The 23,558-nt window shown below is 41.1% G+C and overlaps 1 long non-coding RNA gene across 1 annotated transcript in view; it reads right to left on the bottom strand.

The window, feature by feature from the left end:
• Nucleotides 1–2,271: 2,271 nt before the first annotated feature.
• The window catches only part of LOC134345436 (uncharacterized), a 28,805-nt gene continuing 7,518 nt past the window's right edge, over nucleotides 2,272–23,558 (bottom strand). Inside the window, exon 4 of the long non-coding RNA XR_010017698.1 lies at nucleotides 2,272–4,331. This is a non-coding gene — a long non-coding RNA (uncharacterized LOC134345436). The remainder of the gene's footprint in view (nucleotides 4,332–23,558) is intronic.

The following is a 23,558-nucleotide window of genomic DNA, read 5'->3' as shown; positions in this document are numbered from 1 at the left end:
TATTATTATAATAATACCCTCTTGTGATCTTTCTATTTCCAAAATCAGGGTATCTATCTACATTGTAAGACTTCTGATTTGGTAACAGTTTTGTGCTGCAAGTTACAGTCTATTCATTCTGGGCAAAACACACACAAAATGCAGGAGGAACTCAGCAGGTCAGACAGCATCTGTGGAAATGAATAAACAGTCAACATTTCAGACTGAGACCCTTCTTCAGGATTCACCTGAACACCCAACCCAAACATTCATTTCCATTGACTGAAAAGTGCTTCTTCTTCATGTTATAGGCTCACAATTGAAGTCCCAAAGATATAAATAAATTGAAGCCACATTTATTATTTAATAATCTGTGACTCAAAGTGTATAATTTGATTCAATATTGTGTGATTCGAGTCAGAGTCACAGAATCACACAATATCGAATCAAATCCTTTGGCCTATTGTATCCATGCTGATCATATTTACCAGCATTTAGTGTCCAGCTTTTATGCCTTGGTGGTTCATGTGCTCATCCAAGTACTATTTAACTGTTGTGAGGCTATATTCCTCTGCCATATTTTCATGCAGATGCTTCCCAGATTACAACTAATCATTTTTTTTCTCCCTTATACCCTCTCTAATTTACACTCCTCACTTTAAACCTATGGCCTCTGATTTTTAACATCTCTAATAAGGAAGTATTTCTCACTATCTACCCTACCTATGATCTGAGTTACGTTGTATACTTCTATCAAGTCATTCTTGCACTTCCTTCACTCCAAGTAAAACATATCAGCCTCTCCAGTCTTTCCCCCTAAAATGCCCCATCACAGGCAGCTTCCTGGTAAATTGCCTCTGTGCCTTTTCCATAGATGCTTCCTATAGTGTCACACAGAAAATACTGGAGGAACTCAGCAGGACAGGCAGCATCTATGAAAATGAGAAAACAGTTGACCTTTCGGGCCGAGACCCTTTATCAGGACTCTGTGGTGGCCAGATCTACATACAGATGGTTGGAATTTCATAATTACAGAAATAGCATCAGTACCGATCGTTGGTTCATCAAAAGCTTGGCAATTGTCTCCTTTTCCTGGAAGTCAGATCCATTAATGAGAAGGACTCTGTGACAGCAAACCCTGAAATTGCATTTGACTATTCTGAAACTTTTTCCTACAATATTCTAATGCAAAAGATACAAGAGCTCCTCAAATCTGTTCAATCATTAGCTGAATTTATTCATCCTATGTAATAAGGATCATCCTGAGGCTATGAAATTATGGAGAGCATTATTATGGATTAACTAAACTGAGAACTAGCCTTCAGGAAATAAAACCCACACACAATTTAGCTTCCATCTGATACTTTGTGGCTAGTGAAAGCAATCATTCTGCTTCAGTCCCATAAAATGTTGTTAAAGATGAATTCCTGCCACCTAATGCACAGTTCAAGACAGGTCTATTTTGTCACGCAACCTCCTGGTTAGTTGTATATTCGTAGACACATCCTTCAACACTGTAAAAAAAAGATGTATTTTGTGCGTCTGTAGGCTTTTGGAACGTACATCAGTATTGAATATTAAAAGCAGTTCTGCTAGTTGGGATGTGTTGCCATTGTAGATATGTAATTCTGGAAACTTACCTGACTGGATTCCAAATGCTAAAGTTAATAAGGCGATTAGAGTCATTAATCATTTATTGTTATATTCGTTTTGAAGAAGTGTAAAAAAATTGTGTCAGGAGAGTGAGATTCTCTTGGACTTTCTCCTGAAGGTTTGTTGTGTGGTGAAGACTTTTATATTTCCCGGTTATGGCCTCCGTCTAGCTTAGTTTTAGCCAGTTCTCAACACTATGATTTCTTTAGCAACACTACGCTCTTCAGTTGGCCCGAAGCTTGTTGGTCTGCCAGCACATGGAGACGTCCATGGAAGAATGCTGCAGACTGGCTCATTCCAGGCTGCAGGATTACGTGCTGAGGGGCGCACTGAAGTTTGGTGCAGTCACTGGAACAGCTCGCTGGGGAAGGATCACAATATAGGGTTCTTCTCCTGCTGGGGAGGGAGGAGCTGGGTGGGGGGAGGAAGCCTCTCAAATTATTGTAGTATTTCATATAAAAACCTAGAGCGCCTTATGAATGGTGACTTTGTTAGAACAGTGTGAAAACTATTGATCATGTATGTCAGGAATGAAAGTCAAGAAATGGTTTCATTCTTGTAATTAGTTTTTTATTGTGAATAAAGTTTACTTTATTAAAGAAAACAACCATTTTATAAATCAAAAGATTAGCACTTTACTTTGCCCATTGTGTTGGACTTCTGATGTGTTGAGAACTTGAGGTGTGACAGGCAACGAGCAGTTCAGCTGGACTGTTATTCTTAACATACTGCATATCTGTTTTCCCAATACTTGCCACAATACTTTATGTTTTATTTGTCATCTAATCCAACAATCCTTCTCACTGTATTAAAGACAGTTGCTTATTTCATGGGATCATCAACTGAGCACCTCATTAATGACATATTTTAAGATAAAACTTCCACTGGTAATCAGTTTCAATAAAGGTCAACCAGCATCCTCATTAAGTAAACTAATGAAACCCTAAAACAATGATATTGATAGCTGTCAAAAAGCAAAAAATAATGTAGCTGGTGCAGATCTGAAATAAAAACCCAACTGGTGAAAGCACCACGACAGGTGAAGGAATGAGGGTCGGCGGGGGGGGGGGGGGGGCGGGGTAGCGCGGAGAAGGCAGGACTAGCAAAGGGGATGTCTCTGATATGATGGAGACCAAAAGACAATGAATGACAGAGCAACAAATACACTGTTGAAGGAACTCAGTAGGTCAAACAGCATCTGTGGAAGGATCATTGCATTCCTCATATTACTAGTCCAGAAGCAAGATTTTGCCCTGAAACATTGCCAATACCCAATTCCCCTACAGTTACTGCTCAACCTGCTGAGTTCCTCCAGCTGAAGGGTCGTAGCCCAAAACAGAAATTATTTATTCCTCTCAATAGATGCTGCCTAGCCCACTGAGCTCATCCAGCATTTTATTTACGTTATTCTGAGTTCCTCCAGCTGAATTGGCTGGTACTCCAGATTCCAGCACTCTCTTGTGTGTCAATGAATGACAGATTGGCAATGGCTGAGAGAGAGGTTTGCTAATAGTAGGGAATCTGTCTGGAGGAGATGTCAGAGAAGGAAAAACAAAAAAAGAGTAAATAAGTAATCTAGAAGTTGTGAAAGTTAGAACATAGCTATTACTGGCAACCTAGAGAAGGTTGCTGGGAAATCCTAGCAGATGAAGCGACGGAATCAGAACCAGGTTCAATCTCACTGGCACATGTTGTTAAATTAGTTGTTTTATGACAGCAACACACAAAGTTGCTGGTGAACTTTGATGTGTGTTGCTTGAATTTCCAGCATCTGCAGAATTCCTGTTGTTTGTGTTTTATGACAGCAGTGCATTTCTATACTTAATAATAAAAATATCTATAAAGTACAATATGTAATTGCAATACATAATTATAAAAATATGTAAGTTACAATAAGAACTATAGTTTAAAAATGAAATTAAGTAAATAGTGATAAAAGGGCAAAAACTCCTTTTTATGCACCAGTAGAATTGAAGCCTGCTTGAAGCAGGAGGGTACCTCAGACTGCCGAAGAGAGATGTTAAAGATATCGGTAAACACTTCAGCCAGATGAATAGCACAGGACTTCAGTACTCAGCCAGATACCTTGTCTGGGCCAGATGCTTTCCGTAAGTCCTCCCTCTTGAAAGATGTTCTCACCTTGGCCTCAGAGACTGAAATCACAGTGTGTCAGGTGTTGTGGGAGCTTGTGCAGGTGCATCAGTCAAAGCAAGCATAAAGGCTTTGCAGTCATCAGGGACCGAAACATTGCTGGCACGTACTGTATACGGCTTAGCTTCACTTTCTAGGAAGTGATGGCATTCAAGTCCTGCTAAAGCTGTCGAGCATCCTTCTGTGATTCAAGTTAGATTCAAAATTGCCACTTTGCAGGCAAGATGGATTCCTGGAGTTCTTACCTGGATCTTTCATCCTTTACTTGATCTCCAGACATGAATGTCACTAATCTGGCTCTCAGCAGATTGTGGTTCCCTTGGTTCATTCAGGGCTTCTCGTCGGGGAAGACTGAATGATTTTGTGAAGACACACTCGTCCACAACTGTTTTATAAAGTCCATGACAACTTTCGGATATCCTTTCAGATGCTCTGATGATTCCTTGAACATGGCTTAGTCCGCCAACTCAAAGCAATCCCGATTCCACTCCTCTGTCTCCCACGACCGCCTCTTTGTTGTCCTTGCATCGGGCATCACTGAGTCATGTCTGAAAAATAATCATAGTTGTGAGCTTAACATCCAAGGATATGCACTGTATTGAAAAGACAGGTAGGTGGAAGAGGGGAGGGATAACCTTATTGATAACAAATGAAATGACATCCTTATAAAAAGGTGACATAGGATCAGAAGATATGGTATCCTTGTGGGTAGAATTAAGACCCACAAGGGGAAAAAGACCCTGGTGGGAGTTATATACAGGCCTTTGAACAGTAGCCAGTATGTAGGGTACAAGTTACAATGGGAGATAGAAAAGGCAAGTAAAAGGTGCAATGTTACGATGGTCATGGGAAATTCAATATGTAGGTAGATTGGAAAAATCAGGTTAGTACTGGATCCCAAGAGAAGGAATTTATAGAACACTAGGAGTTTGCTTTTAGAGCAGCTTGTGGTTGAACCCACTAGTAAAAGTGCAAATATGGAATGGGTGTTGTGCAATGAACCGGATTTAGTTAGGGAGCTTAAGGTAAAGGAACCCTTAAGAAAGTGCTTTGATAGCCTGACAAACACGAGAAAATCTGTAGATGCTGGATATCCAAAGCAACACACACAAAATGCTGGAGGAATTCAGCAGGTCAAGCAGCATCTATGGAAAAGAGTAAACAGTTGAAGTTTCTGGGTGAGATCCTTCATCAGGACTCTGCTTTGATAGCCTTCCACACTGTCCACAATGTCCCCAGGTGTCATCCAAAAATTTGATGATCCAATTTACCACATTATCATCCAGATCATTGATATAGATGACAACAAATTTTGAACAATCGAATATCAGCTATCCTCCAGTCCTCCAGCACCTTACCCATGGCTAAATACCTTTTAAATACCCGTACTAGTGCTTCTGCAATTTCAGCACTAGCCTTGCACAAGGTACAATGGGACACCTTGTCAGACTCTTGGGATTTATCTACCCTAGTCTGTCTCAAGACAGCATGCAGTTCCTCTTCTGTAATCCATATATGGTCCATGACCTCACTGCTGTTTGCCTCAGTTCTATATACTCTGTGTCTGTTTCCGAAGTAAGTATAGAAGCACAAAGTCCTTTTAAGACCTTCCCCCATCTCTTTTGTCTCCATGCCCAGGTGACCATGCTGATCTTCAAATGGACCAGTTTGGTCCTTTGCTATCCTGAGCAAACACTTGTAGTGACTTTATGATGGCAGGTTATTGATGAAACAGCTACGTATTGTTGAATCAAGGTCACTATCCTAAGACACATCTAATAATTGTTAGAAGGTTATGATTTCAAGTTCAGAGACAAAAGCACCAAACTTAGGATTGATGCTTTAGTCCAATACTGAAGGAGTGGTTAGCCACTGAAGGCACCTTCTATTGAAAGTGATGTTAAATAGAAGTGTGCCATAGTACTGTCTCCAATGTCATACATGTCAAGTTGTTGACCTGATGTTTAACATCATAGGGGTATGAGAAGTACAAATAGTATAAAATTTTTCTCCAAGACTTTCATCTGCATTCGCTTGGTATAATGACCAACTCTTTGTTAGATCTACAAAAATATAATAGGAGGTGGCAGTACAGGATACAGACAAAAAACCCTCCCCCAATAAGAAAAGGTCTTATTACCAATGGCAACATCTAATGACACCACTAAATCCATCAGTAGTAGACAAATTGCTAATACATTAGCCATATCAACACCATGGCTACAAATGTAGAGCTAAAGCAGGGTACCCTTTAAATAAAGTCTCATGACTTTATTCACCGGGCACAAGAATAAAATCAGAAATGTGACTGAATAATTTCCATATGTCTGACATGAATTATTAATGCAGCCACTAATGAAGTTCAACATCTTCAAGGCCCAATACTTTAATTAATTAGTGTGTTGCTATAAATTACATACTATCTTAACATACTGTATATCTCTGCTTTTTCAGGTAAAAGGTCCACTGCAACATCCTAACATAGATCACGCTTGGAAGGAAAATAAGACTTACCCAAGATCAGCTAAGTATTGGGAACAAACAAAACTGCTGTATCATCGCGTTACAGAGGAAAATCAACGATCATGATCAATATGATGATCATGATTGTTTACTCTGAGCAGCACAGAAATATCCACAGTAAGCTCTGCACTTACATTTCCCTTCTACTACAAATGCTGCATGTAGGATGATTTCTGAAAGGTGATTTGGTCTGAAATCTTTGAAAATTCCAGTCACTTGGATTTGTTGAGCAGCTAAGATCATGTCCATTATTCCTCAATGGGCAGAATCCTCATTGTGACTTCAGGTCATTTATTCTACACACAGAGGAATTGCAGTGATTTATCTCTTATAGATATCAAGGAAAACCCTCTATAATTATTGCAATGGTGTGTCCTATCTTACAGATAGTCATTATAGATTCTCTGGCATGGACTCCTCTTCCCAGATGAAGTTAATAATTCATGACAGAGACATTTTTCCACCTTGTTTGCAGCTACAAGTGGAATTTTGTCAGTCCCAGAAGCATTGTTGATTTAAATGTGCTGTATAGAATGTTCAATCCTTTGATGACTGGAGTACTGCTGAAAAAGTGGTGAATTATGTGCAAAGGAATTGTACAATGGCCTCACAGGGAGGTGTCTCTCTGAGGAAATTTTGAAGTGCTCTTTCCTGAGGATGTTGATTGTCTCTCTGACTTAACCTCTCCCCCTATTCTTAGTTTAGTGGAATGTTTTGACCATGGATTATTTTGGATTTTTTGAAAAGTTCACAAATGTGATGATTATCAGCTAGTTCTGGATATTCAACTCGTTCGTCCCATACTTGTGTTTTAGCTCACAGTTTATTGTAAGACAACCTTTGGAGGCCTGCAGATATGTTATCTTTCCACTTGAGATTTAGCAATGTTTCCTGTCCAAAATTGCAAAAGGGGTGTCACTTGTTTATCGGTGGAAATATGAGGATAGCACAGGAATATCACCTTTGAGACTGAAGATCAGCCATGATCTTTTTGAATGGCATAAGAGACCCAAGAAAGCAAGCTGGCTAGAAATTACACTGAACAGTTTTTTTTAAGTAATTTGTTCTGGATTATTTTATATCAATCGTGAAATTTGCCTCTGCACTTTTCGTTAGGATCCAAGCTAGCATATTTGACATGTTCTCAACATCAGATACACACTTAATAATGAAACACATTATGCAACTTAATTTTTCGGTAGATCATAGAAGTGCAAGCCCTTCAACCCATGATGCTGTGCCGACCTTTTAACCTACTCCAAGATCAATCTACGCTTCCTTTCTGCATAACTCTCTATTTTTTGTCTGTACCTGTATCTAAGAGTCTCTTAAATATCCTAATGTATCTGCTTCTAATACCACCCCTAGCAGTACATTCCATGCAGACACCACTCTTGTGTAAAAAATACCTCTGATATCCTCCTTTACTTTCCTCCAATAGCCTTAAAATATGCCCTCTAATATTAGGCATTTGCACCCTGGGGAAAAAGGTGCTGGCCATCCACACTATCAATGCGTCTCATCATCTCACACACCTCTATCAAGTCAAGCTTCATCCTCCATCTCTCCAAAGAGAATAGCCCTGTGTCGCTTATCGTTTCCTCATAAGACATGCCCTCCAATCCTGGCAGCTCCCCGGCAAATCTCCTCCATGCCCTCTCTGAAGCTTACACATCCTTCCATGCTGAGGTGACCAGAAATGAACTTAATACTCCAAATATGGTCTAACCAGAGTTCTTAAATAAATTGAAGTGCCCAGTTCTAGCAAACGAATGTCATTTTGATATCCGCAGAAAGTGCAGTTTTCCATACTGCTCTGGGTTCCATTAACGAGTAAGACAACTAATAACTGGAATCCCAGGTGACCTTCAAACATGCCCAAAGGCTCTGTCCATGCTTTCTGTAAAGTGTTCAGAGTCATTTCCTACTACTACTTAGCTTTCTGTTTAAAATATAAAACAACTACTATTCCCCAAGGCTGCCTCAGTGGCTATACTACTCAACATCTCTTGAATAACAACTTAACACAAGTTGTAGCATGTAAGTTTGAGGATTCAGGCAGAAGAAGTTAACAAACTCTCAAAGCTGAACACACAAAATGCTGGTGAACGCAGCAGGCCAGGCAGCATCTATAGGAAGAGGTACAGTCGACGTTTTGGGCCGAGACCCTTCGTCAGGACACCAGGACCCTTCGTCTCAAAGCTGAAGACCATTTCTTTCCAGAGCAGCAAAGAGGAGTGATGTTATCTTGATTTGTCAGGGGAACAATGGAGCATACCTTATAATAGCCTGCTGGCATTTTCAAGAGTTCCTTATCCACAGAGCTCAATGTCCCAGCAGAAAGTTTTGGTCCTTAAGTGGATAGACTTAATTAGCAATGGTAATCTGAGTTAGCACATCTGGACTAGCAAAATGATGGAATCCAGATCCAGAAATAAATTCAAGTACAGTGGATTAATTCCGGTTAATTGTGACCAGTACATTTTGGCCCATTTAAGTGGCTGCCCCAATTAGCCAAAATTTCATGGAAATAGTTAAAAGGGTATAAAAAAGACAAACTACCATTAAACTGAGTAACAGGTTATGTATCTAAATGAAATACAGAATGAGTGAAAATATTGACAATATAGCTACAGTACTATAAAACTATAGTTCCTAATAATTATAGGCAGGTGAATTTATACGGTGTACGCAGCTGTGTTCTTTTGATTAACTGCAAATGAACAAAATCAGCATAGACACCTAGTGTAGACAATAGATTGTCTTCATACAATGCTTTTGACAATTAAACCTCCCAAATGTTCATTTTCATTGTCATATTTAGAATTACACATTCAAATTCTTCGTAGTTCCTAACTTCTTGAAGTAATGAAATTATATGATTTTCACTCCTGGCCACCCCTCTAGCTCCAAGCCTGAATATTTGAAACCGCAGTGAGAAAAACAGTTTTGAATTGTCTTACTGCTTATTTCTCACCAACTCTTAGAGACAAAAGTCATGGGATTTGAACACAAACACATATAACTGATGCTATTTAAAGACTAAGCCTGGTTGTAGTGTCTAACAGCTACACAAGTGCACGCAACTGATGCTAGTTAGAAACTGTTCGGCAACAGTCTCCTGAACCAATTAAGTGGCACAATGTCCCAAATAAATGAAGGGAATCCTGGCTATTTTCTCAAATTGTTTTTCAGTTGTCACAAATAAGTGGCTTCCCTCTATTAATCATTGGCCCAATTAAACAAAATCCACTGAAAATGCAAACCCAGTACCCAGTTTTCAGTTCCCATCTAATTCTTAGATTAAATTTCTCTTCATAATCACTTTTGTATTCTAATATATCTCTGTAACTATTGTTCTTTCACTTGGTCTGATCACCTGCAAGATCCCAACAAGTAGATACTAGCAAAACGGCCCATTCCCCACTCACGTGACTTCACCTGTCACCTTCCAGTTTGACCTCATTCTACTCCCCCCACCTTCTTATCCTGGCATCTTCTCCTTTCCTTTCCGGTCCTGATGAAGGGTCTCGGACCAAAACATCAACTGTTTATTCATTTCCATAGATGCTGGTATTGCAAGCTGGTGGCGCAGTGGCATCTGCACCAGACTTCAAGGCGAATGGTCCTGAGTCCCGGGTTCGAATCTGACTGGCTCCTTGCATATTTTCCATCCGTGCTGGGCTGAGTGTCGAGCAAGCAACTCAGCTTTGTAAAAAACAGACAAATGAAAAAGAAATGGCAAGGTTGCCCCTTGATGCGCCACAAGGCGTGGAGAGGAACAACAATAAATGCTGGCAGATCTGTTGAGTTCCTCCAGCATTTTGTGAATAGTGGAACAGATTCAACTGGCCATAGAGCCTTCTTGAATTTTATTGATATAATCATGAGATGACCGAAACCTACGTGAATGGCACTGTCATGCAAATGAAACAATGTATAAGATTACCCCATTTAGCAAAATTAAACAAATAAATTGAAAACCATTGGGATTCTGAGATGTTCATGGGGAAGAACACTAATAATGTGGTGTTAACTAAATTTAGTTTATCATTTGAGTATTCTTCATAATATTTCAGTAAGGACCTTATGATCCTTTTAAGATTTACTTTTTATAATTTGTACACATTTCAGTTAACCATAAGATATTGGACCAGGATTAAACCATCTGGCCCATTATGGCTGATCCATTTTTCCTCTCAACCCCATTCTCCTGCCTTTTTCCTGTAACCTTTCATGTCCTGACTATCAATAACCTATCAACCTCCACCTTAAATACACTCAATGACCTGTCCTCCATAGCTGCCTATAGTAATGAATTCCACAGATTCACCACCCTCTGGCAAAAAAAATTCCTCCTCACCTTCATTCTAAATGGATGTCCCTCTATTCTGAGGCTGTGCCCTCTGGTCCTAGACTCCCCCACCACAGGAAACATCCTCTCCACATCCACTCTATCTAGGCCTTTCAAAATTTGAAAGGTTTCAATGAGATGTCCCCTCATTTTTCTAAATTCTAATGAGTACAGGCCCAGAGTCATCAAATGCTCCTCATACAATAACCTTTTTTCCCGGAATCATTCTCGTAAACCTCCACTGAACCCTGCCGAATGTCAGTTTATCCTTTCTTAGATAAGGGACCCAGTTTTGCTCACAATACTCCAAATGAGGTCTTACCAGTGCCTTATAAAGCCTCAGTACTACAGACTTGCTTTTATATTCTAGTCCTCTTGAAAAGAGTGTTAACATTGCATTTGCCTTCCTCACCACCAACTCAACCTGCAAGTTAACCTTGAGGGAATCCTGCATAAGGACTCCCAAATCCCTTTGTACCTTGGATTTTTGAATCTTCTCCCCATTTAGAAAATAGTCTACGCTTTTATTCCTTCCACCAAAGTGCAGGACCATTTACTTTCCAACACTGTATTCCATTTGTTACTTTGCCCATTTTCGTAATTTGTCTAAGTCTTTCTGCAGCCTCCCAGCTTCCTCAACACTACCTGCCCCTCCACCTATCTTCATATCATCCACAAACTTGGCCACAGAGCCATCAATTCTATCATCCAAATCACTGATATATAACCTTAAAAGAAGCGGTCCCAACACCGACTGCTGCAGAACATCTACAGTCTTTCGATGTTTCCCTTCTTATGGCCAATGGCGGGTGGATGATCTGTTAATTTTTGTGTGTAAGAGTGGGGTTTGGGCATTTGCTGCTACTGTCGTTCTTTTCTGCGAGTGAGGGTGTCGGGGATTGGGGATTATTATGTGTAGGGGGTCGGTAATTATTATTGTGGCTGTTTTTTTGCTGCGGGGAAGGGGGAATTTTGGGGTCTGCGAGTTTTGTTTCTTTTCTTTATCGTGCGGTGGGAGAGTTGATGTCTTTTCTTTCATCAACACCCATTGTCTTTCTGTATTTATTGGCTATCTAGAGAAGACAAATATCAGGGTTGTATTGTATATGCATACTTTGACACTAAAATAAACCTTTGAACACCACTTATCACCGGAGGCCAACCAGATAAGCTTCCATTTATTCCCACCCTTTGCCTCCTGCCAATCAGCCAATCCTCTTTCCATGCTAGTATTGTTCCTGTAATACCATAGGCTCTTATCTTAAGAAGCCTCTTGTGGTACCTTATCAAAGGCCTTCTGAAAATTCATATACACAACATCCACTGATTCTCCTTTGTCTATCCCACTTGTTATTTCCTCAAAAAATCCCAACAGATTTGTCAGGCAAGATTTTCCCATAAGGAAACGATGCTGGCTTCAGATTTTTGGATAATTGGGATCTCTTCTGGGGAAAGTATGACCTGTTCAAAGAGGACAGGTTACACCTGAACCCGAAGGGGACCAATATCCTGGTGGGAAAGTTTAATAGAGCTGTTAGGGAGGGTTTAAACTAATTTGGCAGGGGGATGGGAACCGGAATGATAGAGCGGAGGAAGGGGAAAACAAAAATAAATCTAAGATAGTGAGCAGTAAAGATGTCAGGAAAGACAGGCAGGTGATGGGGCAAATGTGTAGCCATTGGGATGAGTTGAAGTGCAATAAAGTTGCAGTGAAATCAAAGCAAGAAGTATCAAATACTGTTCTTAAGGTGTTGTACTTAAATGCACGCAGCATAAGGAATAAGGTGGATGATCTTGTTGTACAGCTACAGATTGGCAGCTATGATATTGTGGCCATCACTGAAACCTGGCTAAAGGATGCATGTCTCTGGGAGCTGAACGTCCAAGGATACACTGTGTATCGGAAGGATAGGAAGGTAGGCAGAGGGGGAGGCGTGGCTTTATTGGTAAGAAATGATATTAAATCATTAGAAAGAGGTGATATAGGATCGGAAGGTGCAGAATCTTTATGGGTTGAGCTAAGGAATAGCGGGGTAAAAGGACCCTGATGGCAGTTATGTATAGGCCTCCAAACAGCTGCAGGGATGTGGACTACAAATTACAACTGGAAATAGAAAAGGCTTGTCAGAAGGGCAGTGTTATGATAATCGTGGGGGATTTTAACATGCGAGTAGATTGGAAAAATCAGGTTGGCACTGGATCTCAAGAGAGAGAATTAGTAGAATGTCTGCGAGATGGCTTTTTAGAACAGCTTGTTGAGCCCACTAGGGGATCGGCTGTACTGGATTGGGTATTGTGTAATGAACCGGAGGTGATTGGAGAGATTGAGGTGAAGGAACCCTTAGGAGACAGTAATCATAACATGATTGAGTTCACTGTGAAATTAGGAAAAGAGAAGCCGAAATCTGATGTGTCGGTGTTTCAGTGGAGTAAAGGAAATTACAGTGGCATGAGAGAGGAACTGGCCAAAGTTGACTGGAAAGAGACACTGGCGGGAAAGACGGCAGAGCAGCAGTGGCTGGAGTTTATGCGAAAAATGAGGAATGTGCAAGACAGGTATATTCCAAAAAAGAAGAAATTTTCGAGTGGAAAAAGGATGCAACCGTGGTTGACAAGAGAAGTCAAAGCCAAAGTTAAAGCAAAGGAGAGGGCATACAAGGAAGCAAAAATTAGTGGGAAGACAGAGGATTGGGAAGTTTTTAAAACCTTACAAAAGGAAACCAAGAAGGTCATTAAGAGAGAAAAGATTAACTATGAAAGGAAACTAGCAAATAATATCAAAGAGGATACTAAAAGCTTTTTCAAGTATATAAAGAGTAAAAGACAGGTGAGAGTAGATATAGGACCGATAGAAAATGATACTGGAGAAATTGTAATGGGAGATGAGGAGATGGCAGAGGAACTGAACAAGTATTTTGCATCAGTCTTCACTGAGGAAGACAGCAGGATACCGGACACTCAAGGGTGGCAGGGAAGAGAAGTGTGCGCAGTCACAATTACGACAGAGAAAGTACTCAGGAAGCTGAATAGGCTAAAGGTCGATAAATCTCCTGGACCAGATGGAATGCACCCTCGTGTTCTGAAGGAAGTAGCTGTGGAGATTGTGGAGGCATTAGCGATGATCTTTCAAAAGTCGATAGATTCTGGCATGGTTCCGGAAGACTGGAAGATTGCAAATGTCACTCCGCTATTTATGAAGGGGACAAGGAAGCAAAAAGGAAATTATAGACCTGTTAGCTTGACGTTGGTGGTTGGGAAGTTGTTGGAGTCGATTGTCAAGGATGAGGTTACAGAATACCTGGAGGCATATGACAAGATAGGCAGAACTCAGCATGGATTCCTTAAAGGAAAATCCTGCCTGACAAACCTATTACAATTTTTTGAGGAAATTACCAGTAGGCTAGACAAGGGAGATGCAGTGGATGTTGTATATTTGGAATTTTCAGAAGGCCTTTGACAAGGTGCCACACATGAGGCTACTTAACAAGATAAGAGCCCATGGAATTACAGGGAAGTTACATACGTGGATAGAGCGTTGGCTGATTGGCAGGAAACAGAGAGCGGGAATAAAGGGATCCTATTCTGGTTGGCTGCTGGCTACCAGTGGTGTTCCACAGGGATCAGGGTTGGGGCCGCTTCTTTTTACATTGTACATCAACGATCTGGATTATGGAATAGATGGCTTTGTGGCTAAGTTTGCTAATGATACGAAGATAGGAGGAGGGGCCGGTAGTGCTGAGGAAACGGAGAGTCTGCAGAGAGACTTGGATAGATTGGAAGAATGGGCAGAGAAGTGACAAATGAAGTACAATGTTGGAAAGTGTATGGTTATGCACTTTGGCAGAAAAAATAAACGGGCAGACTATTATTTAAATGGGGAAAGAATTCAAAGTTCTGAGATGCAACGGGACTTGGGAGTCCTCGTACAGGATTCCCTTAAAGTTAACCTCCAGGTTGAGTCAGTAGTGAAGAAGGCGAATGCAATGTTGGCATTCATTTCTAGAGGAATAGAGTATAGGAGCAGGGATGTGATGTTGAGGCTCTATAAGGCGCTGGTGAGGCCTCACTTGGAGTACTGTGGGCAGTTTTGGTCTCCTTATTTAAGAAAGGATGTGCTGACGTTGGAGAGGGTACAGAGAAGATTCACGAGAATGATTCCGGGAATGAGAGGGTTAACATATGAGGAACGTTTGTCCGCTCTTGGACTATATTCCTTGGAGTTTAGAAGAATGAGGGGAGACCTCATAGAAACATTTCGAATGTTAAAAGGCATGGACAGAGTGGATGTGGCAAAGTTGTTTCCCATGATGGGGGAGTCTAGTACGAAAGGGCATGACTTCAGGATTGAAGGGCACCCTTTCAGAACAGAAATGCGAAGAAATTTTTTTAGTCAGAGGGTGGTGAATCTATGGAATTTGTTGCCACGGGCTGCGGTGGAGGCCAAGTCATTGGGCGTATTTAAGGCAGAGATTGATAGGTATCTGAGTAGCCACGGCATCAAAGGTTATGGTGAGAAGGCGGGGCAGTGGGACTAAATAGGATAAAATGGATCAGCTCATGATAAAATGGCGCAGCAGACTCCATGGGCCGAATGGCCTACTTCTGCTCCTTTATCTTATGGTCTGACTTAGGCCTATTTTATCATATGCCTCCAAGCACCATGAGACATCATCCCTAATAATCGACTCCAACACCTTTCCATGTTGGTCATGCTAACTGGCCTATAATTTCTTCTATTTTGCCTCCCTCCCTTCTTGAAGAGTAGAGTGACACCTGCAATCTTCCAGTTCTCCAGAACAAGTGATTTTTGGAAGGTCATTACTAATGCCCCACAATCTCTCCAGCTACTCCTTTCAGAGCCCTGTGGTGTAGTCCTTCTGGGGCAGAGCTACGATGGTACATAACAACAACTCCTTCAAGTTCATTTGTGGAAACAGCTTTAATTTCTAACTTTGATGTCTCCCTTTTTCCTTTTCATGGTGGATGGAGTTCTGTTGGAGACCCTGACATGGAGTTACACTCAGACTTCAGTTCTTTACAGTGGTAGAACCTGCTCCTGAGGATTCACAACCAGCCACTTTTTGACATCTCAAGGACGTAGCCTAGAAAACAAGCACATCATTGGGGTTCTGAAGCTTTGCAGCCCTGTGGACAAGTCGAGTCTATACCAGTGTCGCCAATGAAGTATTGCAGGAGAAAATGGAACGTTGGGAACAGTGGATCAGCTGTCAGAGGCTCAGTACTCGGTGAATCATACATGGTCTCAGTTGGTCTCTCTCTCTTGTTGGTGGGGGAGAGTTTGTTGCCAATTCTCCAATCAGAGAACTCAGGAAAAAAAAGCCTCACAGCACATTTTATCATCACAAATCAGCCAGTTTATGTCTCCCCTCTCACTGAGTGATACCTCTCTGCCCCTTTATTAAGGAGAGAGCGAGCTTGTGGTATGTCGAATTGTTGGATGAACAATTTTTGGTGTACTGAAGATCTTCGTCTTTCTTGGGGGCTTTGTTATTGCTTGCTTGGTGGGTGGAGGGTGCTGATGCTTTTCACTGAAGTAAGTGTCCCTTCCAATCAGCTTTGGCCAATTCCTCTCTCTTGCCTCTATAATACCCTTTACTCCACTGTAGTACTGAAACATCTGACTTCCTCTCAAACTGCAGGGTGAATTCTATCACATTATGATCACTGTCTCCTAAGGGTACCTTTACCTTAAGCTCCCTAAACAATTTAGGTTCACTGCACAATACCCAATCCAGAACAGCCTTTCCCCTAGTGGGCTCGGCCGCAGGATGCTCTAAAAAGCATTCTACAATTTTTTTTTTCTCTTGAGATCCAAGATCACCACCAACCTGATTTTCCCAATTTACCTGTATATTGAAATCCTCCATGACTGTCATAACATTGCCCTTTTTACATGCCTTTTCTATCTCCCATTTTAATTTCTAGCCCACATCCTGGCTACTGTTCAGAGGCCTTTACATACAGTAACTCGTATTAGGGTCTTTTTACCCTTGCAGTTTCTTAACTCTACCCGAAAAGATTCTACATCTTCTGATCGAATGTCAGCTGTTGACAGTGATCATATACAATTTGTGTCACTGTGCAAGCCAAAATGAACATGGATTCTGTACACAGGTGATGACTTTCCATTGCAGGTTAGTAAACAGTGACTTTTGATTTTCCCTCTGTATCTCACTTATCATTTGCTTGTCTAGGAATCTAGGTATCAACTACAATTTACACTTACTGCTTCTCCAGCAGTCATCAACACATACTGTCCAAAGAATTGCAGTTCTTGCTATACCTCAGCCCCCAGACTGGACACCACGATGTAGTTTATGTCAGGGTTCTTCTGCTTGTAGTCATTGAGATGTCTGCTATTCTATATGCAGAGATCCAGTGTGGAGATCAAGATCGCATCCATTTTTCTGGCCTGAAAATCATTTCAGTTGTTGTCACTGATTTATATCATAGTCCACAGCTCAATGCTCATGATATAACATAGGTTACAGATGCTCTATACATGAGGAAGTGACTTTGTAGATCTTAACTATCATAAACATAAGAGATTCTACAGATGCTGGAAATTCAGAGTAACACACACAAAATGCTGGAGGAACTCAGAAGGTCAGGCAGCATCTATGGCAAAGAATAAACAGTCAACATTTCATGATAAGTGAATCCTGATGAAGGGTTTATTCATTTCTATAGACTTTAACTATCTCTGACTATGCTGCTCATCAATTATTTTTCAATATCTACACAACAAAGGGATTGAGGAGATAATCATTCCTCATGTGATAATATGACTCAAGGAATGAACAAGGAATTATAATTACTCCATTGGTTTTGTATGTACATCAAAGCAGAGTACAGTACAGCTCTGGACAGACATTCAGCCCACAATGCTGTGCTGACCTAGATGCCAATTTATACTAAATATCCTCTTCCTGAGTGGCATCCATATCCCTCCATTCCCTTTATAAGCATGCATCTAAGAAAAACTCTCTTACACTCCACCAAAAAGCCAGTTTCCGCTACTACCCCTAGTGGCCCATTCTAGGCTCAAATGCCTTAGACACATTTGTCCCTATCAACAGCTCTATTTCCCATTCTTTGCTTAAGAAACTTGTCTCTCATCCCCCCCGCCCCCCGCCAAATCCCAAAAGCCTGTCCTCTGATGTTTGGCATTTCTACCCTGAGGAAAAGAGTTTGTCTACCTATCTAAGCCCCTTCCTGTATTAGGGACAACTACATCTCACTCATTCAATGACCAAGTCACTGCACTAAAAGCCTTCTCAAAGACACTCTCCCACAGTGAACTGGAAGCTTTCAGTCTATAAAAGTCACTCTGGTTTAATGCGTTGGCAAAACATTGCTTAACCAGATCCATTATTGTTGACTTTCAGCAACTGTGACTAATGAACATTTAGGCTATTGAAGCATAGACTCAAAAGAGTGTACTGCTGAGATCAGTGATTATTAATTACCACCAACAGACCCTCTCATTCATCAACAAGTGTTGCATCAAAGAACTATGATTAAATTCACTCATAATTATTGATACCATCAAAAAACATAATGTTCACTGAATGACTTAGGTTCCATTCCTATCTCAATTGTTACTTTCTTAACAGCACTAAAATGGCTGGCTTTCCATGATCTGAGACAAGGGTCCTTTCAAATCGTTGAAAACCTCTTAAGTTGAAGGTTGTCAACTCCAAATACCACAACGACAGATTCAAAAAATCCTTATGAAGCCTTGTAAACACTTTTGAGTTTCTCAGATGGAATATACAAAATAAACAAAACATCTATGTTTTGAGCAATGATAAATTCTGAAAATCAGATTTTGCCTGCTTGGATATATTATCATTTGTATGCCTTGTCTGAAAAGTATGTTTTCCTTGATCAGGAAATATATTAATCTTTTAGTGGCCAGTGAGTATCAGACTGCAATCAGTAAGAATAGGTAGCAACACCTCTGCTACAATTATTTTCAATACTGGTGTTCAACAAGGCAATATCCTCAGCCCCATACTCTACTCCCTGAATGGCTAGATTCTGCTCTAACTCAGTCTACAAATTTGCAAATGAAATCAGCATAGCAGCTTAAATAATAGGGAGTCAGCATACAGGGAAGAAGATAGAGAGCCTAGTAATATGGTGTCATAACAACTACTTTTCCTCATCATCAGTAAAACAAAAGAGCTGGTCATTGACTCAGGAAGGAGGCAGTGCACATGCTCCTGTCTACACCAATATTGCTGAGGGCTTCAAGTTCCTAGGAATGAACCGTTCAATTGATACAACCGTGCAGATGTCTTGGCCAAGAAAAATCATCAGTACCTCTACATTCTCAAGCTAAAGAAATTTCGTTTGGACCCTTTGACACACACCAATTTTTAATTAATGCACTATAGACAGCATCCTAACTGGATGCATCGCAGCTTGCTAGGGCAACTGTGTTGCCTGTGGCCACAACAAAAATAGAAAGGGTTGTAGATAAAGCTCAGCACACCGGGGACACCGGCCTCTTCTTCACAGGCTCTGTCTACAATTCTCACTGCCCTAGTAAAGTAGTCAGCAGTCAAAAACCCAACCCACTGTGAACATCCTCTTGTCTCCCACCTCCCATAGGTTGTAGATACAAAATCCTGCAAGTATGTACCACCAGCTTCTAGTGTTCTGTTAAAAGACTATTGAACAGTTCCTTATGTCAATGAAGATAGACTCTTGACTTCACAACATACTTCATTATTGCTTTGCACCTTATTGTCTACTTGCACTACGCTTTCTCTGTAACAGTAGCACTTTATTCTCCATTCCGTTACTGATCTTACCTTGTACAACCTCAATATAGCACTGTAATGAATTGATCTGCATGCAAGACAAGATTTTCACTGTACTTTTGTTAAAGTCTGTCTCGAGCCTTATAGGCTCATCAGGCCGGTACTTATGCCGGTTTCTGTGGCGTGAAGCGACTGAGAGTACGAGACTCCGCCCCCCCCCCCCCGCCGGATAGAATGCCAGTCTAACCCGAGGTTAACCCCCAGCATTTTGCTGGTACCCATTTTCAGCTGGGTGAACTGGAGCAGTGTGTGGTTAAGTGCCTTGCCAAGGACACAACACACTGCTCGGCTAGGGCTCGAACTTATGACCTTCAGATCACTAGTCCAACGCCTTAACCACTTAGCCATGCGCTACACTCACTGTACTTTGGTACATATGAAAATAATAAACTAATTTACCAATTTCACCAGTGACATTTAGGAATTAATGTATTTTAAATGTGATATTGCTTGCTAAAGAATAGGTTAGTATTCAGCAATTACTGCAGGTTTGTTCATCAGTACCTACCTGCAGTATAAATGGACATAAATGGAGTTAATGAGTCCAGAATAAACAACAGCAACACAGAAACTGAAGTGTATCAGTGGTGCATTCAATAAAAGAGATTATGTTGTTTGAATGTGTCATTTGTCATTATGTATGCAATTTTATATCCTTCATTCCAACATGGAATAATCCAAAAAAACTGCACAGTATCTTCTACTGTGGAATACCAGCAGCAAGACCATAAAGGCTTTGTTTTTTTTTATTATCATTTCATGGGCAAGCAGTAAATTAAAAAAGAACTGGTATGTTCAAATAAATATGAACATATTAATGAGTAGCCCATTATCCAGGATACAATGGAAGTGCCAACCTGCATTAAATGGGAGAAAATGGACTTGCAGACCACTGTTTGAGCAGCTTCAGAACTGTGTATCAGACATGGCTATAAGCAGTACTGGGGTCCTACAGGGCACTGTATTGGCTCCCTTCCTGTTTACCCGTATACCTCAGACTCTAGATACAACACTAAGTTACGTCATCTGCAGAAATTCCCTGATGACTCAGCAATAGTTGGGTGTATAAGGGGAGGACAGGAGGATGAATACAGGTTTGGACTCATGCTATGTGAAGCCTCAGTCTGGGATAGCCGGTGGTGTAGTAAATGTTAACATGTTGCCTGACAGTCCCAGAAACATAACAGTTTTTCTTCTCAATCTCAGCTTTGGGTCCATTTTATCCAGACTGCTACCTTCTCACCACAATGAAGTTAACATTCTTTCAGTTTAAGTTGCATATTGTTGCTTCCTCTTCTCTATCACTAACATGAAACTTTAAGGTACGATTATCACTCATACCCAAATATTTTCCAACAGACACCTCACTTTCCAGCAGCAGACCAGCATCCTTCCTAGCTGGGCTGAGAACATACCAGTCAAGAGAGTTCTGAACAAATTTCAGAAATTCTTCCCCCTTCATTCTGTTCACATTGTTCAAATTTAATTTTGAAGAAGTAAAATGCCATAATATCAGCACAGAGGTAGAGGAGAGAAGAGAAAGACTGACCTCCTGTAAAGACTCCCAGGGTTAGGCTCCACCCAGCCTGAGGACCTTTCTGATACTGGATCAACAATGATATTCTAATTTCATGACCAAGATGCACCCCTATTACTTCCTCATCCAGATTAACACATTCCATATCAGAACTGCCTCCTCCTGTTTTATTCAGGTTTCCATGAAACCAGCTCTCAGCAGCACTCTGCCCTGATATCAAAGCGTCTGACCTTCTGGGGCTTTCCATTCTGGGACAGGACACAATGTCATAAATGGATAATCTCTGTTCCTGAGCAATCTGCTCACGGTTGTCAACTCCCTATAAACTGAAAATAACTTTTTCTCCAACCCATCCATTGTATCCCACCCTGACCCCATAGTCTAACCAGCTCCTTGCCAAATTCCTTCCTCTTGCCCTCTCAACCTCCTCTTCCATTAGATTCCTAATCACCTCCCTTCCTTTCTCCTCCAGCTATCCACTTTTTTTTCCACTCTTCATTTCCCCTCTTCCTGTCCCCTTTCTTTTCCTTCTATTTTATTTCCCCCCTTTCTCTAATTCCCAATATCTCCCTCAACTCCATCCCTCTTCTCTCTTTTCCTTCCTAGATCTTCCCTTATTCTGCTCTCCCCACTCCTTTCATCATCACTTCTTCCAGCCTCCATCCCTTTTCCCCTTTCTGCTCAGCCTGCCTGACAGCCAGTATGCATGTTACTGCTATCAGAGAACACCTTATAGAGTCATCAAGTCAGTCATAGAACACTACAGCAGAGAAACAGGCCCTTTGACCCACTGAGTCCATGCCCAACTATTAATCTGCCTAGATTCATTTACTTGCACCTGGACCATCCAAATTTCTTTGAAATGTTGAAATCAAACCTGCATCCATGACTTCCACTAGCAGCTCGTTCCACATCTTCACCACTCTCTGAGTGAAGGAGTTCCCCCTCATGTTCTCCTTAACCATCTCATGTTTCACCCTTAACCATTGAACTATAGTTCTCTCATTTAACCTCAGTGAAAAATACTCCAAATTAGGCCTCACCAACATCTTAGCACAACTCCTGTATTCAATACCGTGAACACCAATGTGCCATAAGCTTTCTTTATGACCCTATCTAACTGTGACACCACTTTCAAGGAATTATGGATCTGTATTCCTAGATTTCTAACACACTCCTCAGTGCCCTACTGCTCACTGCATAAGTCCTACCTGGTTTATCCTCCCTAAGTGCAACACCTCATACTTGTCTGCATTAAATTCCATTTACCCTTTCTCAGCCCATTTTCTCAGCAGGCCCTGATCCTGTTGCAGGCTTCAATAGTCTCTTTCACTGACCACTACACCACCAATCTTAGTCTCAACCACAAATTTGCTGATTTAGTTTACCACATTATCATCCAAGCATGAATCCCTGTGGCACACCACTAGTCACAGGCCTCCAGTCAGAGAGGCAACCATCTACCACCACTCACTAGCTTCTCCCGCGAAGCCACTGTCTAATCTAATTTACTACCTCATCTTGAATGCCAAGCGACTGAACCCTTTTAACTAACCTCCTGAGCAGAGGTTGTCAAAGGCCTTGCTAAAATCCACATAGACAACATCCACAGCCTTGCCTTCATCAAGCTTCTTGGTGACTTCCTCGAAAAACCCTACAAAATTGTTTAGACATAACCTACAAAGCCACGTTTATTATCCCTAATCTGTCCCTGTCTATCCAAATACTTATTTATCCAATCCCTTAGAAAACCTTCCAATAACTTTTCCACTTACAGATATGAGGCTTACAATTTCCTGGTTTATTCTTAGAGCCTTTCTTAAATAATGAAACAACATTAGCTATCCTCCAATCCCCCAGCACTTCATCTGTGGTTAAGGATCTTTTAAATACCTCTGCTAGGGCCTCTGCAACTTTTGCACTAGCCTTCCACAGGGTCTGAGGGAACATCTTGTCAGGCTCTGGGGAGTTAGCCACTTTAATTTTCCTCAACACAGCAAAGACCTCCTCCTCTGTAATCTGTATCGGGTCCGCGACCTCACTTTATCTCAATTCCATAGACTCTGTACACAACTCCAAAGTAAATACTGGTGCAAAAAAATCCATTTCAGATCTCCCCTATCTCTTTCGACTCCATGCATAGATAAACACTCTGATCCTCCCGATGGCCAATTGTGTCCCTTGCTATCCTGTTGCTCTAAGTATATCTGTAGCAGCCCTTAGGATTCTCCTTCACCTTGTCTGCTACAGCAACCTCATGCCTTTTATTTGTCCTCCTGATTTTCTTACACTCTTCAAGTACCTCATTTGCTCCTTTCTGCCAATACCTGCAATGTACCTCCTTCTTCTTAACTAGGACCTCAAATATCTTTCAAAAACCAAGTTTCCCTAAATCTGTTATCCTTGCCTATTATTCTGATAGGAACATTCAAACTCTTGTACTCTCAAAATTTCTCTTTCGAAGGCCTCCCATTTACTAAGTACACCTTTGCCAGAAAACAACCTGTTC

The sequence above is a fragment of the Mobula hypostoma genome, chromosome 4 (assembly GCF_963921235.1).
Source record: "Mobula hypostoma chromosome 4, sMobHyp1.1, whole genome shotgun sequence".
NCBI lineage: Eukaryota > Metazoa > Chordata > Chondrichthyes > Myliobatiformes > Myliobatidae > Mobula > Mobula hypostoma.
Note: the sequence above shows the minus strand (reverse complement) of the source record. Positions and strands in the feature narration are given on the sequence as shown.